Source organism: Cydia strobilella, chromosome 16 (genome assembly GCF_947568885.1).
Source record: "Cydia strobilella chromosome 16, ilCydStro3.1, whole genome shotgun sequence".
In the NCBI taxonomy this organism is placed as follows: domain Eukaryota; kingdom Metazoa; phylum Arthropoda; class Insecta; order Lepidoptera; family Tortricidae; genus Cydia; species Cydia strobilella.
Genome location: NC_086056.1, coordinates 8,916,805 through 8,934,498, shown reverse-complemented (window position 1 = coordinate 8,934,498; position 17,694 = coordinate 8,916,805). Strand labels below are relative to the sequence as shown.

General features: G+C 36.0%; 2 protein-coding genes across 4 annotated transcripts in view; one reads left to right on the top strand and one right to left on the bottom strand.

Annotated features, from left to right (window-relative positions):
• The window catches only part of LOC134748444 (zinc finger protein 541), a 346,807-nt gene that overhangs the window by 274,488 nt on the left and 54,625 nt on the right, over positions 1–17,694 (top strand). The window lies entirely within an intron of this gene.
• The window catches only part of LOC134748452 (CAAX prenyl protease 2), a 109,292-nt gene continuing 106,508 nt past the window's right edge, over positions 14,911–17,694 (bottom strand). The window contains exon 7 of the transcript XR_010128411.1: positions 14,911–15,066. The gene's annotated coding sequence lies outside the window, so the exon portion shown is untranslated. The remainder of the gene's footprint in view (positions 15,067–17,694) is intronic.

The following is a 17,694-nucleotide window of genomic DNA, read 5'->3' as shown; positions in this document are numbered from 1 at the left end:
CCTGCAGATTTCAAAGTCGCACATCGAAAATCCAACGGCTTACGCGGCAATCTGAATTTATTTTATACTGTTTAATTGTTTATTTTGCTGCAATGCAATGTCTTAAACATTATGAGAGAAATAATGAAAATAATTATAAAATTCTAATATAAAATTTCCTATCAAAAAATAATTAATAATTTTTTATTGTTCGTTCGCTACTTCTTTCATTTCTAACTTCTTCATTTTGATGACGTTATTAAGCGCAAAAAAGCCTCATGTAGGCCTGTGTTATTTATTTATTATTATTTATTTATTTATCTTTGATTTTAAATACTTAATACTAAGATTATGCCAAAAATGATAATAGACATTAACAGAACTTTATTTCAGCTTATTCCAAATACTAAACAACAACAATACATACAAAAATAAACATACTTCCTTATTTTTCTATAGATATATGTTGCAATTTTCTAAGTCATTATATGAGTCGTGTTTGTCTTTATCGTCCTGAAACACCGAATCCATAGACAATTCAAGGAAGGCCCTTGAGAATAAACAAGTCTGAATAAATTTAACCAGTAAGATTGAAGCGAATATCAGCCACTAGAGTGTCACTCTTGATTTACTGACGCGGAATTGCCTTTTACTGTGGATAACCTGCAGAGCGCATTGACTTTATATATCACTTCGTAAAGACCACGGGCACCAAGAATGGGGCCAGCTCACTGGTGAGCATACGAATGCGAGCCAATCGTGCAGTCCAACGCAACTAGTTGCGACCAATCGCGCGCTTGATGCGAACTCATCAACGGATCGCGCGCGTGATGCGAACTCATCAACCAGGCTCGTTGGTGCCATTCCACTGGTGCTGACCAAACGAGAATGTTCGTTCGGAATTATATGGACGGGTTTACTTTTGAAATCGCTGGCAGAGCGACGTCACAAAATTTGCACAAAATTAACCTAAAAGAATTTTATTATTATCAAGTCTGGAATTCCTACGTACCTATATAATTATGTATTTGTATATGATGCGTATTTAAAATTTAATAATTCAGTTGCAGTATTCGCAACAGTGCGCCCTTTGCGACAGTAAGCCGTGCGTCAGCAGTGTGTTCGAGGAATAAAGCCTCCTACTCGTACTCGCAAGCATACGCGTGGAGCTAAGCCGACGGCGACGCGCACTGAATTCAATTAACTATTGTTGTTGTCGTGTACGTTGTTTTATGCTAATAACTGCGTGCGACAATTAAAAAATGACATCCGGGAATTCAAATATTTTGTGTTCGTGCTAAAAGGCATAGTCATGCCGGATGACTTTTACAGTCAGAGCAATCTTATTAGAATGAAAACTCCGTAACAATATTTTTGTGCAGATTTTTCATTACTAACTCTGAAGGCAATATAGCTTGTTGCAAAACTTTAACTATTTTAACTGTGCGAACGAAAGCAATAGTCATCGGTACAAATTATCCACCACCATTCCACTTTTCCCTCAGTTGTATTTGAAATAGGTGATTTAAAAGCAACTCGCGTCACATGCCATTCTGAACAACAAAGTCGAGATTAACTTAATTTATTCGGTGAATAAAACAGAACGTGTGCAAAAAATTCGTCTCACCTGAGAGGCGGTAGGCTAATATTGCACGCACACATATTGAGTTTGAATGTGTGCAAATTGCTGTGATATTATGCGCCGTAGACGTAAATACGCGGCAGAGCCTTCGCTTAATTGCGCTATTTTGCCAAGACTGTGGTAAGCTGGTGTTCCGCAGTTGAAGTTTCTCACTAACTTGCTTTTAAACACTAAAGACTCGTAAAAACTCACAATTCTGCGATCATAGTTTAGGTTTAAATCTTCTAGGTACACTTTGGTTTTACTTTGAGGACTTTTAGAAATTCATGTGAATAGCTATTAATGAAATATTTAATAAAGTATACTGGAATTTATATTCGCGTGTGCAACACAAGACGTGCGAGCGCGAAACTAAATGAAGCGAACAATTGTTTTATGCCGGTCCTTATTCCTTTGCCTCGATACACATCGTGTCTGGAGAAACGATTTAAACAACCTTTTCTTGTTTAATTTTTACGTGAAATAATATTAATCTACAAGCAGGTCTATCGTACTGTGGCAATTATATCTCATCGTTGAACTCAAAAGGACATCTCTAGGCTAATGAAAATTTACTTGCAATTTACCCTTAAATTTATTTGCGCAATTTAATATTGCTCTCATTTACAGCTACGTGTCACAGAATTGCCGATGGACGATTCTCACGATTAATTCGCATACATTCTTGAAGTTGCAAAAAAATCTTCTGGCTTAATACTTATAAAAAACCGGCCAAGTGCGAGTCGGACTCGCGCACCGAGGGTTCCGTACTTTTTAGTATTTGTTGTTATAGCGGCAACAGAAATACATCATCTGTGAAAATTTCAACTGTCTAGCTATCACGGTTCATGAGATACAGCCTGGTGACAGACAGACGGACAGACAGACAGATGGACAGACGAATAGACGGACAGCGGAGTCTTAATAATAGGGTCCCGTTTTTACCCTTTGGGTACGGAACCCTAAAAAAGACGCGAAGTAAGGCCTATAGCGAGAAAATAACGCAACCTTGCACTTGGCGGACGTTGTCGCAAAAGTTTGAGTACTCGAGGACATGTAAAACTTCCCGCAGCGCTTTTCTAATAAAACCACTCTTGTATTACGCATCAAAACTCCGTCAAAATATTTCGTGCACACATAAAAAGTTCAATCGTCAATGGTTAATACGAAACGAGTCGTTTAATAAGTTTGATACGTTAGCTGTAGGTATGTCCGTAGTAAGTAGGTACCTCTGCACGCCACGATATTTGCTTCAGTGACTTCAATCCCTTGTTGGTAAAATACACGCAAAAGTGGAAAAAAGTTTCAGATGTTCTGTAGGTTGATAAAACTTCACAAGAATCGTAAGTAGTACAAAATTAATACAATTAATTCTTTAAATAAACAGACATTGTATAAAACCACTTACTATTTAGGTATTTAGTCAAAGTAGGTACGTCACAGCGGGCACAACTTCAGGGTTCTTCACCTACCAAAAGACGCGAAATAAAGTACAAAATAGCACACATTGATGTCCCAGCCCAGTTATACGTTAGTATTAGTAGATGAATCCTGCGACATGTCACGCTCGTCGGAGTTACAATTTCGCACCAACTTACCACGGGCCCGGACCCCTGCCTGAACTTGCTACGACTGCTAATGTAATTAAATTCTACCATTCTGAAAACCGAGTTAACGAAACTCGTTCGTGATACTTATAATCTATATGTTGTTTATGTTATTGCAAATGTTATCATGATTCGGCTAACCATGTATTAAAAAAGTTGTAAAATAGTGTTATGGTAAAGTTGTGACCATTTTAACCTATCCGAAAACAAATTAGTATTAAACCTACGTATAGTGTAACGTAAAGTTGGGTTATTTTTTCAATTACTTACCTGTCTTATTATTAGTGTTACTTGAATGATTTTGTATGATACTTAAACAATATAATTTATTTATGTAAGACGTACCCTAAAAGTTAAAATGCATGCTCAAATAAATAATACAAGCTGTAGGTATATATAGTATAAGTAAAAAGTTACGCGGGAACATTGAATAATTAAATCCGACCGCGTAAGAATGCCTGCTGTTATACCTCTAAGTACTTACATTTATTTTGTTTATTCGTATGCCTATGTAGGTACTTATCTGTATTTAAACTGAGGAAGATGTGCATATAATCGTATTGTAATGTAAGCACAATCTTTGTAAGTTGAATCGATATTTGGGCCTACGAAGTACCTATAGGCGGCTCTCGCTATTAAAGCATATTTATTTAGTACGGGCTACGGTCGTAGCTCTAGAGGTAGAGCGGTATAGAGCGATACAAATCTCAATTGATTTGTTATTGATATGTTACCCCAAGATAAGGTGGAATACAGTTAAACGATTTATATTATACGAGGATCTAGTTGCGAGCGGAGGCTAGTTCAGAATAGAAATTCAAGAATGATGTAATATGATTATTAATGCGTCACGCGTGGTCACGCCATTAGGCTGCGTTTCCACCAGAGATGTTCGAGGATGTGTAGCGAGGGAAAAAATCACTTCATTTACATAACCTCGCTCAGCGCATCTCTAGTGGAATTTTTTTATTTCGCAGCCTTAACATATTTTTGATAATCGAAATGTAAATAATTCCCAAAATTTGACTACCTGAACAAATTTTAAACAGTGTTTATTTATTGGAAGCAACTATCGAGATCGTTTGTATTTCGTCAGTTTCCACTTTAGGTATTGTTTAGTATTCTGCCTTTGCGGCATGCATCAGTTTGCCGGCCGCGCCCGCGGCCCGATCCCGCATGCCGCTTGGGTCACGATTATGAATAATTTTCCAATCTCAACGTTTATTCACTTCTTTGTCGGCCATTTTTTGGGTCACATGCTATTTTATGACAAATTCTAAATGCTTTATTTGATGGAACTTTACAATAGATACCAACTGGACTACAAATCAGATTTAGGAAAGATAAGAAATACTCAATTGTGACAGTTGACAGTGAAAAATTAGATTTTACTACCTAACTAATAATATTTATCGAACGACGAAATCAATAAAATAATTATTATTCAAAAATATACTTTAATTTAATTAAGTTAGTGATTATTCCTTTTGTCTATAAATTTGCATAAAAATCACTAAAGTTGAAACTAAAGTCGTAGTTAAAATTTCAAACAAGACGGATCAAGTTGCTAAATTTCTTTTCTAAAGTCAAGTTTGTAAAACAAGACAATGAATCCAGATCGACCTCGACCTATACATATAAATCAATTACACTTAATAGGGTCAAACAAGATGCAAACACTTACGGTGGGCAGACGAGCCTTTCACCCCTCTAGAGTTAATTGTATAAGTACAAGTAAATGCAACCTCACTTATTAGCTAATTGAATAATACTAAAACGTTCACAAAGTAAAAAAAATGCATTTGCTTTAATGCAAACCTCTATGTTTATGCAACTGAAGTGTATTGCAAGCAATATTTTATAACAAGGGTTTTTATTAAGTTTGACTGCTTCTCTAGGTTAAAAAATCATGTTTTCGGGCATCATAAACAGTCAACCTCAATCAAAAGACCAGAATCGCGTTTAATAAAGCTTGTTGCGATGCTACCTAGATTCCTACTTAGATAGGAAACATGTCAGAACCTACCTAACATGAATGTCGTATTTTCGACAAAATAACATACTCCTGTGCCATGATACCTCGGTAGATTTATTACGTACCTTCTCAACTTTCGATCGATTACTATATTAGGCCTCCCAGCCGTACAATACGCAGCAATCACTAGCTCAAAGCAGCCGCATACTTTTAGCGAAGCTTAACCATACAAATTGTACCAAAACCACTGAACAGAATTTAACGACCCGCACATCAAAATATCCCTTGTGCTCACTGCAGCTGTTTAGATTGGTAACATTTCGAATAATTTAGTATTTTCAAAATTATATATGAGTTATGCTGGGGCACACTAACTGGAAACGGCGGGAAACGCCGTTGATTATCGCGATAATCCCAGTATTAACGCGATAGTTATCGCGTTTGCCGGCGTTTACTGTTAGTGTGGCCCCAGCATTAGGTTAGAGAACACAAATAACAAATTGGCCGGTAGGCCGAACACTGACGTTCAATCTGTCAGATTAAAAACCACCGTTTTGATTATACGCGGAGAGAGATGACATTGCAAATGAAACGAAGTAGAAAGTTGTATTAAAATTGTAATTATTAGTAAATATTTTAATATTAGCCTCTTAAAATACTGTAAATATTAACACAACCATTTTACTTAAACATCATTCGATTTAGAAATGGCTTGAGTTGATTTGACGTTTGTCAAGCTTACGCTCCCACAATCAACGTAAAAGGCTCGATGTTATGGTCGTGTTATATTCATATTTGGTAGAAAAAGACGCAAAAAGTGCACTTGTCACTTGTAGATTTATAAAACGCGACCTACACGGCTACCATGAGTTGACACTTGACGTTTACGCTAGTGACTGCGTAAACACAATCGCAGTTTATCTCGCTCGCACTGATGTAACGGTGCGATCGAGAGGAAATGCGATCGAGTTTACGCAGTCGCTAGCGTAAACGTCAAGTGTCAACTCATGGTAGCCGTACTGGGAATGTAGTAGCTCATTTTCAAATTATAACGCGTTTTCCTTAGTTTAATACAACCTCGAGCAGTTAACAATTTCGATTTATTACGATATAACGCAGACCCTTTGAGATAGGAAGGATACGAAGTAAGCAAATTCCAGAAGCCATGTATATTTATGTTGTGAGTTATCACAACTATGGTCTTTTGATATTTCTGGAGTACGTGTGCAACATTAAAACAAATAATATATCGTCCGATATTTCAAGCTTCCAGTAAAAACACATCGATAATGAACGTCAACGCAACATATCGGCGCCGGCGTCGCAACAAAAGCCCCACGGGAGCAGTCTCGCCGCTTCAGCCTCATAGTCTCCCGTAAAACTACCACGAATAACCCGCCTCACAACCCAGGAGGCGTGATTGTAATAACAGGTTATGAATTTGATCGGAACAACCTATCCGAAAGCGTTCACACTTTTAAACAATTTGTAAAATTATTAATGAAATTACCTATAATACCTACTTATTTAAAATATTTTTCACTAAATCTGTTAGCTAAAAGCAGAAAGATAACAGATTCTACCCTAATGTCTCTTTTAAAATACATATGTAGTTAAGGTAGACTAAGGTGGGTTGTGGCAGAGGGGAGTTGTGACATTGAAGATTTCTTGAAACTATGATAGTTAGCGAGCTGGAACCAGGGCTCTTAAGCCCCTTTAGAAATACACATTTTGATGTAGTACCTGCCAACGGCGCATAGGTATAAGGTGACTGTCCGTTTGTAACTGCCGCTGCACTGCAGTTGCGACGTTACGCGGTGCCGCATTACTGTAGCAGCACGACTGCGGCTGTTGCGGCGTGCAGTCGCGACAGCGTTCGTTGATGGCTTGTCAATGTCAAGTCATATAATGTCAGACGTACAAATAAAATACTAATTTACTTTTGTATTTTTACGTGAAGAAGCGAGTGACGATAATGCTACATGCTACATGAAAAAGAAGACCAGTTTGCCTTTCTACAATAGTCAGAGTCCGACGAAGGCAGCTACGCAATATTAATAAAAAATCTGATATTTAATGGTGATCCTTTATTCAGATAATATTGCCGATTAAATGAAAAGCAATTCAACATTGAATGAGACTTAATAATTGACGAAATACAATCAAATTACTCAAATAAAATTAATGCAGAGGAAAAATTATTCTTAACATTAAGGTAAGTTCACAATGTGAAATTTTCTTCCCCATCCTCTTGCCTAAATGCGTGACCACCGCACACAGCAATCCGACGGAAACGGGACTCATGAAGTTCGTGATATATACGGGGGAAGTGCGCACTTGATCCACCTGCATCACGTATAGGTACTCGGCCGTCAGAAAATTGCGGCTGGATTTAGAAGTCTGTAATAAACGTCCCCTCAAAACCATGCCAAGTAGGCTCTTTTAGCAGGCCTTTTATTGATTTCTGCAAAGTGATTCGTGGGTTCTGGAGATGACGATGCGACACGTAAGAATAAAATTATCCAATGGTGGGCAGGCAGTCGTTCGGTGTTAGCAAAATATTACAGATTTATCTTTCTAAGTACCATATTAAGCCAATTTTACTTTCCTTAGGTACCAAACAGTGAAGTATGATGAATAAAATAATTTATAATTTACACTTCATATTGTCCAGTTGCAGGTGTGAATGGGCGACGGCACTCTATGATATGACCGCACCATCCATATAAAACTTGACGGGCGAGACAAGAAATCCTTTATGATGAAAGATATTTCCCTCGCCTTGGCCGATAGAAAGAACTTTAAATAAATTAATTTGAATAATAAATGGTTTCCTCGTGTTGGTGTGAAGAATTACGTGTTGCACTGTAACACAGTTTGTTTAACCCTCATGCCTTGAGACCTCCGCAACTGTCAATATTCTAAATTTTAAACCATTCGCTTCTCTCGTGGTTCAATTTTGTATCGTTTCGTATGTTTGTATATCAATATGTTACCATGAGGTATTAAATAACATCTTTGCCCCTTGTAATAAAAATAAATGATTGCTTCTTTTATTTAGCTCAGGAATGGCTTTGCAATGACAAAATGAGAAATTGTCACCATAAACGACATTATATAATATGATATATTACAATACAATTACAGTTGCCAGGAATATTCGGCAACTATTCGGTATTTGGCCACTTTGCCGGATATTCGGTATTCTATTTGCCTCTCTATCGCTCGTGCCCTGTCGAGCTTATAGCTATCCTCGCAAAACTACGAAAAAATAAAAGAACAGTTTATTTAATGAATCTATAAATAATATCGTCGTATTATTTGAATCCCTAAATCAATAATCTCAAAATACGCTAAATTTGTGAAAGCTGATTCCACAAATCTGCCTTAAGTTATATACCTTAGTTTTATTGGATGTATATAATGTACAAATTTCTAGAGAAGGCGGAGAATGTAAAGTTATAGCAAGAATAGTGCCTGGGCGTGGGCATAGATTTAATAATAAACTATACAATTATTTTCTGGATCAACAAGAGTAGAACCTAAATCAACTTCAACTGAATGCTACTAAACAAAGCCCTCAATGTCAACCTTACGTGCAGAACATGTTGAACATATAATGTATACACTTTTTTGGGAAACAGGTTTTTCGTAAATTAATAAAAAAGTAAAAAATAAGACATGTTTTATTTTTCACAACTCTTTATTAACTTTAGTTTTGTCCGCCATGATCGTGATATCAGCAGCTTGAGCCTTGAACTGCAACTTGTAGGTACCTGGAAATTAGAAATATCTTTTCAGTTTCATGTTGTATTTTGAATATAACTATGTATTTTTGTATGTATATGATTTATTGCTTGCAAGATGGTTATAAGTTACATATATGTATGTCTGTTTGTTGAATTTAACTTCAAATCAGTAAAACGGAGCTAGTAGCGGACAAGCTGTGTTAAACGGTTTGTCTTTAGATATTCTGGCCACCTCATCACAGAAAATAAATAGGTAATAGTGACCCGACCACCAAAATGGACTTTTAAATATTCGTAGTAAAATAATATTAATTTTATACTTACATCGACGTGATCCTGACAGCAATATTGTGTGTAACACTTGAAGTATTTACTTCACGACAACACTGTCTTTCACGTAGGTCTTCGCGGACTATAATTTTTGTAAATCATTCCCACAAGTGGAAACAAGGTTTTTGATATATTAAGCAATCAAAATCTACTGTTTAGGTATTAAAAATTATAAATCAAATCGTAAGAAACTAGCGGTTTAACTGAATTTTTATATTATGACAATTGATGACAATGACATCTTTGACAATTACGTGAGTGACGGATTTATTTACTATGGTTCGATAACTTTTACTATACGATGACATTATTATATTCAGCCTCGCGAGAAGGTCAAACTAAGGTCATCAGTATATTTGTTGAAATATCTTCAATCCTCGATTATTATATCGCAGCAAATGTCGGAAACTGTTTAAAAACCTAATATCTCGAAATGGTTTTCGAAATAGAACATTAAAAAAAAATGAACAATCCTAATTAGAGATTGGATTTTGCAAGTAGTGAGTGAGAAGTGCGACTGTGTGCACGTTTTCCCCCGCAAAAAATGGCAGAACGATTTGTACGGTAAGATATCGCTTGGGCTCCTCCCTTCCGACGTGTCGGAAGCCGGTGTTGCTCGAAGGGTTTGCCAGACTATAGTTAACTTCCGAATTTGACACTCTCTTTTTCGGACCTATCATTCTAGTTTCCTAACTGGCTCTGTGATACTCGTATGGCTCAATATAGATTAGCAAAAAAGTTTACAGTAGTACTATAGTCGCCATCAGATATGTCGGAGCGACCGAGGTGCTAAATATATCTGAACATGTACTCTAGCGCCTTGACAATAAAGGCGTGTTCAGATATTTGTGAGCTCCTTGGCCGCCCCGATATATCTGCGATATATGGCGACGGTACCATCGGGGTTGTTTATCCGTGGGTGTAATAACTCCTTAGAACGTAGTGGTTATATCCTCTTTGCTTAAAACTACTAATATCTGTGATCAAAGACAATTCAGTGCAGGTGACAGATTCGACGTGCGGTCTGCAGCCGCAGTTGCAATAATACACCAAATACGCAAAAATGGCCATGCTACGTGCAGTCGGTCTTGTCATTCATTTTACTATGCAAATTGACAATAACACTGACGTGTCGGAGCAGTAGTGCAGCTGCGGTCGGGAAAACGTTAAAATCACCATATTACGTGCAGTCGATATCGTCATTCATTTTACTATGGAAATTGACAATAACACCGACGCGTTCAGGCCGCTGCAGTAGTGTCGGAGCAGTAACGCAGCTGCGGTTGAAAATGGACAGTCACCTATAAAGTGGTTTTGGGTCTACAACATTTACGTACAGGAAATCGCGAAACGTAACTTTTCCCCAAAAAATTTGATTGTAAATATCATTAAGTAACGTTTACGTTGTTGTGATATTTTTTCTTATATTCCTTGGTTTTTCAAGTTTCAAGATGTGACTTTGTTTTATAGAGTTTGCACATTGTTTGGCAATAATTAATTATTATTATAACGAGTTAGTGATTTTCTGTACCTAGGTGAGTTGTGACAGCTTGTTTAAGTTCATTTTGCTGATTAGGTGGTTTTTTGGTCTTTTAGTGTACTCTCGAGTTCGTAAACATAATTTCTTGTTTCTAATTATATACAACAAAAGAGACAAAATAACCAACCCAATTAATTACCAACGTGTTGAATTTGGTGTGATAGCCACAGAAAGACCTAACAAGGATAAAATTGCTGCCCTTAAGCCAATAGTTTAGATAGTCAAGAAATTCGTAAAGTTAGTTTTAAGCAAAGAAAAGTGGATAGCGACGAAAACAAAGCAGTTAATATCCGTTTTTGCTTGTGTTGCCTTGAATGGAAAAGAAGTGCGTTCAATTTTATGAACTCCAGGCCTAGTCTTCACTAAACTTGCACCGAAGGCATGATGGAATTGGTCACCCGTTGACCACGAACGCTGTAAAGAGTTCGAAACGTCGGGATGTATTATGGTCTTTAATAATTATTTTTTTGATTAGGATTAGATTTCAGACTATTTTTATTAAGGCTGGTCCTAAGATACCACAATTTCGTATTATTATCCGCTAGAGTACCTACTGTAATAACATATTGATTTTGTTGGTACAAATGATACAAATCTGCTATAAAATGATTGTAAGTAGTACTTTTTAGATTAATAAATATTAACTTGTAAAAAAAATGGTAAAATGGATTTTTTTTAATCAAATAGTCAAAAATAAAGGGTTGTCACAACCCTACCTCGGAAGCTGTCGCAACTTACCTCGGTGTTAGGAGAGTTTTGACACGGGGAGTTGTTCTGGTTTTCGTAGATTTTCTCAAAAACTATAAAACTGTTATTCATATTCGTAACAGATTTTGAAAAAGTATGAATTAAGCTATATATTATGATAAACTTCCCAGCGATGGTATGCTTTGTTGCTGAGATATGTTGGTTAAAGTAAAAATTGTCACAACTCACCTCGGTCCCCCCTACTTACATAGATAGTAAGCATTTGAAATGAAACTCTCTAAGGCCGACATAAATCGTCCGAGTGATGTTATCGTTGAGTGCCTCCGTTCGTGAAATCTTTTTTCTTCAACGACATTACCTATTCATCACGTGGAAGGCTCAAAATCGACTACTTTGTTACTTACTTTCCTCGACGGGCCGCCTCTAAGAGATCGGACATCATTTTTCTACGTTCCATTAGGAGTATCGGCCAGCTGAGACGGATGTGCGGTCTGCACAAAATAAACAAACTAATGGTTGCCGAGGAGTGACAAAGAACATCCCATCACGGCCCAAGGCCTTCGAATCAATGTTCCGATCAATACGGGCCGCTATACCCTTGTTTGATTTGTCGCTCCGAATGCGTCCCGCGTTATTGTACCCGATACATATCTAGGCCCTAAGGCTCCCTGGGCCTGGACTGTCTCGACACAGATCGTCCCTGACATGCTTACAATGATTAAGGCCAGGATATGACTTCCTTTGTGTCTTAGCTGCGGTGCAATCGACTATTGTCTTTAGCGTAGGGATAGGATTCGCAATCTGGACTTCTGATCGCCATTGTCGACAGTGTATTGAATTAACTCATCATTTTACTGATTTATACGTAGACATATTATACCTACCTAAAAGCGAATAATCGTCAAGATATAAGAATTTTTGTTTTGCAGTGTATTCAAGACAGATGACACGTGTTGTGGGTTATGGGAGATATTTATTTCGTAATATGCCATTTATTATTGCTAAAGCATTATTTTTTTAGGTTTCTCCGTCCAAGGAAAATGGAAAGTTTCATCATGTGCGTCTGTCCGTCCATTCAATATGTCACAACCATTTAACTCTGAACATGTTTATTAATAAAAGAAGGTGTATTTTGTGAGCCGCTACTTATTTATAGTATTTGCCAAACAGCTTGGGTACGGTGCTTGAGCACCTGACACCTTCAACATATCAACAGCTAACACAAACACAAAGGAGCCTCGTCTGCCAACAAAACACTGTGTGATTTGGCAGAAGAACATATGTATTTTCCCCTCACTAGCTCGGAAAGCCGTTTTTTATCCTTTAAAACAAGCGGGGAAAAACGCATTTTATCCACTAGTGGGGAAAGTAATTTGACCTTGGATGGAGCGTGTTTAAGTAGCTTTTGACAGATAACAAAACGTAAAACGCTCATAATAATGGTTCGTTCAATATTAATTATCATTAAATAAACGGTTTGAGAATTTAATAAAAATTCCCAAATTTGGCTTTATTTAATGATTTTAAGTCATAAACCTTAAATTCCATAAGAAACATTTGTTTTATTAAATGATGTTGAATGTAATTCTAAACGCACAAGTTGAGTCGATGCAATTTCAAAACGCATCGTCAGAAATCTCAACATTGTCAACAAAAATTTTCTCACCGGCTCCGACACGTAAAAATGCACAACTTCCAGAGTTTTCTGTTATAATATCGTATTATCGTAAAAAAAATAGTGATTCCAGTGATCAAGATGATCTAACGCCTGTGGATGTTGCACTTTCCTCGCTATAGTGAGGGGAAAAGTTTTGTGTTACACACGGGTGCAAATGTATTTTACTTCTCGTGTGTTGAAACACTCGCTACGCTCAGGATTCTATTTTAGAACCACTCGCTACGCTCGTGGTTCAACTATAGAATCCTTTCGCTTGCTCGTGTATCAATTCCACACTCGCGGGTAAAATACAACTTTGCACCCTTGTATAACAAATAACGTACATAGTACGTAAGATTTTTAAATAAACGTTTTTTTAAATACATTTTATTAAAACGCAAACCTTATAACGCAGTCGCAAAATTGTATTGAGATGACATCTGTCACTGTACCCAAGCTGTTTGAAAAATACTATAGTTTAGATGTTAAAATATGAGGAATACTCCGTACAAAACATGTATCTAAGTAATTATGATAAACTTTTCCCAGATAGGTGTTTAAAAATAATATGGCTTTAAAAGATTCTGTTTATTAAGAAATTTAATTAAAAAATGGCACAATACAGCATCTATAAATGGCACCTCGATCTCGCGACGCAGTTAGAAACTGGTAAACTGAATGTACCTACTACAGTACTTCTTTAGTTCCAAGAATAGTCAAAGTCAAAATATTCTTTATTCGAATAGGCCTAGCAACAAGCACTTTTAAATTGTCAAGTTTTACAAATATTACCTTAATCTAAATATCAGAGCAATTTATTGATGCAGTTTTTTTTTTTTTAAACATTGAATTATTATAGATATGTCAAACTTAAGGTATAAGAATTTCACAAAAGGATCGTCAAACACCAAAATTGTATAAAAAAATACTAGTCTAGAAATTCTAAAATAAAAATCTAAATGTCAAAAAATACGGATTTCCTAATATAGGTATTCATTGAATGATCAATTTCATCATTATTAACATAATAATAAATAATTAATTATTTTCAATCACAATCCCACGGTGTTTCATCATTCATGTAGTCTTGTGTGCTATAATAGGCTTTAGAGATAAGTTTACGTTTTACATATTTTTTAAATTTATTAACAGATAATTCAGTGATGATATTTGGAAGTTTATTATAAAATCTTACAAAATTACCCATAGTTGATTTTTTTAATTTTATGGAGCCGAGTGAAGGGCACTGCGAGCTTATGCTTATTTCTAGTATTAATCTATACATAAAACGTCACAGTTTTTCTTTAAACTGGCAATGTTTTTATGTACAAACAGAATATTCTCATAAATATATTGACAGTGCACTGTCATTATGTCAATTTCCTTAAATTTATCTCTAAGTGAGTATCTATGGTTCATTTTATATATTGCTCGAATAGCCCTCTTCTGCAGAACAAAAACGGTATTTATCTCTGAAGCACCACCCCACAGTAAAATACCATATGACATAACGCTATGGAATAACTAAAATATACTAATCGAGCTGTTTTCACATCAGTTAACTGACGGATTTTGCTCACTGCAAAAGCTGCAGAACTCAGTCTATTCGAAAGAGTATCAATATGGGGACCCCACTGGAGTTTAGAATCTAAACTTATACCAAGAAAAACTGTACCATCAACCAATTTCAATTCCTCGTCCTTCATAATGACACTTGTTTGCACATGCCTGACGTTACTACTAGTGACAAACTTAATACATTTAGTCTTTTTCTCATTTATCAATAAGTTATTAACATTGAACCAATTTCCTACTTCTGAAATAGCATCGTTTACATCATTGTAAGCTTGTTGCTGTCGTTTGACTTTGAAAATAAGTGAGTAATCGTCTGCAAACAATACTATATCATGGTGGGTCTTTACGAGGTATGGCAGGTCATTAATGTAGATAAGGAACAAGAACGGCCCCAATATTGATCCCTGCGGTACACCCATAGAGACCAATGACCCCGGTGATTGCTTTCCATTCACATCGACCCTTTGTATTCTACCGTGTAAGTAGGACTTAATTAAATTCAGTGCCGATCCTCTTACTCCATAAAAGTGCAGTTTCCTGATCAATGTTTCATGACAGACGCAATCGAAGGCCTTAGATAAATCACAGAAGATACCCAAAGCACCCTGCGACTCCTCCCAGGCATCGAAGATCTGTTTAATTAGCTCAACACCAGCGTCGGTTGTTGAGCGACCCCGTGTAAAACCAAATTGTTTGTTATGCATTAAATTATTGATGTTAAAATGTTTCAATAACTGAGACAATACTAATTTTTCAAAAAATTTACTGAATGTCGGTAACACTGATATCGGTCTAAAGTTAGTGGGGTCGGATGTGCTACCTGATTTAAATAAAGGAGTGAATAATAATATGACATGATTTGCTAAAGGTAAATTATACACTCGTTATTTTTTAAACCGACACTAAAAAAACTTATATTAAATAACATTTACAACCGGGTCTATCGGGGGTAGTATGGGTCAGGTTAAGAAACATAATTAAGTGTTGCTCTAATCGGTCGCACGCTAACGCAAACTATCTTTAATTTCGCCTTTGTAAGCAATTTTTTCCTTGGCTGTCTAAAACGAGAAGTAATTCTAAAATTTACCTGCGTACGTTTTAATCGCTCTGTTTGTATTTTCTCATCCTTTTGTTTCATGCTTTGTTTACATTCGGTCCTTTCTAAATTAATATCGAACGCCTAAAATTAAGGGCACAGAAATTATGTCTCAATAACGCTGATATCGGAGTAATAACTGTGGGTGCCGGGCTCGCAATATCATTGCCAAAGGGTTTATTTGCATAAGAGCCAATACTAGCGCATGCCACGAAGGCCGTGTATTACTCTTAATTAAGTCTAGTAAAACCATGTTTTTCCTTTTATCTTCCGATTCTCACACGTACGAGTAATCATGTCTACATGGTACGTGAGCGACAAGAGATCAAACGGTTTGATTTGATACATCAAGCTAACTTGAAGTGTATATATTTATCTAGACCGGCCGTAGTAGTTAGAGTTAGTGACAATTTAGATTTTTTAAAGATAAAAATAAGTTTGTTGCGCACAAAACAGATACAAAAAATACAACACAAAACTAGTGTGCCTAAACTTATATTGACCGGGATAGAGACCGTGATTGCCTGTTGTATTGTTTTTGAGCTCCCGATATTTCGACGCAGTTACATGCATCTTGTTCACGGGTAAACTAAAGATACAAAACAAAATACAAAAGGTAATCCCGGTCAATATAAGTCTAGTGAAATTAACCGTGAATAATTCGAAACTGTTAGTGTGCCTAACATCGATTGGATCCCCAACCCGTCAGGATTGGTGCAAATGGCATAGTTAAGTAAACACGCATGTTGCAAGCACTAGGCTAGGCAAGGCATACCAGGGGAGACTAAGACTTAGACTAAGACTTCAAGAAAAGAGCGTATTCCCATCTTAAAGGCCGGCAACGCACTTACAACCCCTCTGGTGTTGCGGGTGTCCATGGGCGGCGGTAATCGCTTACCATCAGGTGATCCGTCTGCTCGTTTGCCTCCTATTTCATAAAAAAAAAGTGTATGTCATGTGTTAAAGTTTAAAAATAGAAAAAATAAAACTTATTACATTAAACCAAAATATGTATACTGAATTAAAAATACATCCTAACATTTTGAACCCTTCACAGCATTCGTGGTCAACAAGAGACTGAGATAAATACGAGTATATATTCACCTAATTGTCAAAATTTATACACTAGAGGTGTACATTGGTTTTGTTATATACTAATTACATTGTTTTCGTTAAGTGTAATAAAATATATTAGGTGCATTGTAAAAAAAAACATTTATTTACATAATTAAATATACAGAGGTACTGAAATATAAATAATACATATACATATATGTAATAAACTACATAGTACATTGTTACATAATAACTACTTTCTTAATGGTGTAATCCAGTGACAATAACCATTTGAAAAGAAACCTTTTAGCCTCCGTTAACCTTCCAACGTATGAAGTATTTTGAAATTTGATAGTTACAAGGTATTTTGAAAGATTAAATTTTGAATTATTATTATTATTATTATTATTATAGCCTCTTTGTTTCCATACTCTTTTCCGTTATTTAGTTTTTTTTTTTTTTTTTAATTTGGTTAAAATATGTTTTTATGCTGTTGTTGTTTCTGTTATTTTTTCTTCTTTCTTGGGGTATGGATCCCGTTTGGGTAAAGGCCTCCTCCCATTTCTTCCGTTCCAAATTTTGAATTACATATACTTAATTCATTGACTTAGGCAAAGGTGAGAAGACCCCCACTCCGAAAGCGATAACGAACGGGTTTGACTAATTACTTCATGTAATTATATAATTATTTGTAAGAAATGTAATCTTAGAATTGTAAAATTTAAATAAAATAATAAGTTAATATACATATTACATATTATGTTGTAAATTAATCATTACCTATTGTAATTCTGTTAAAAT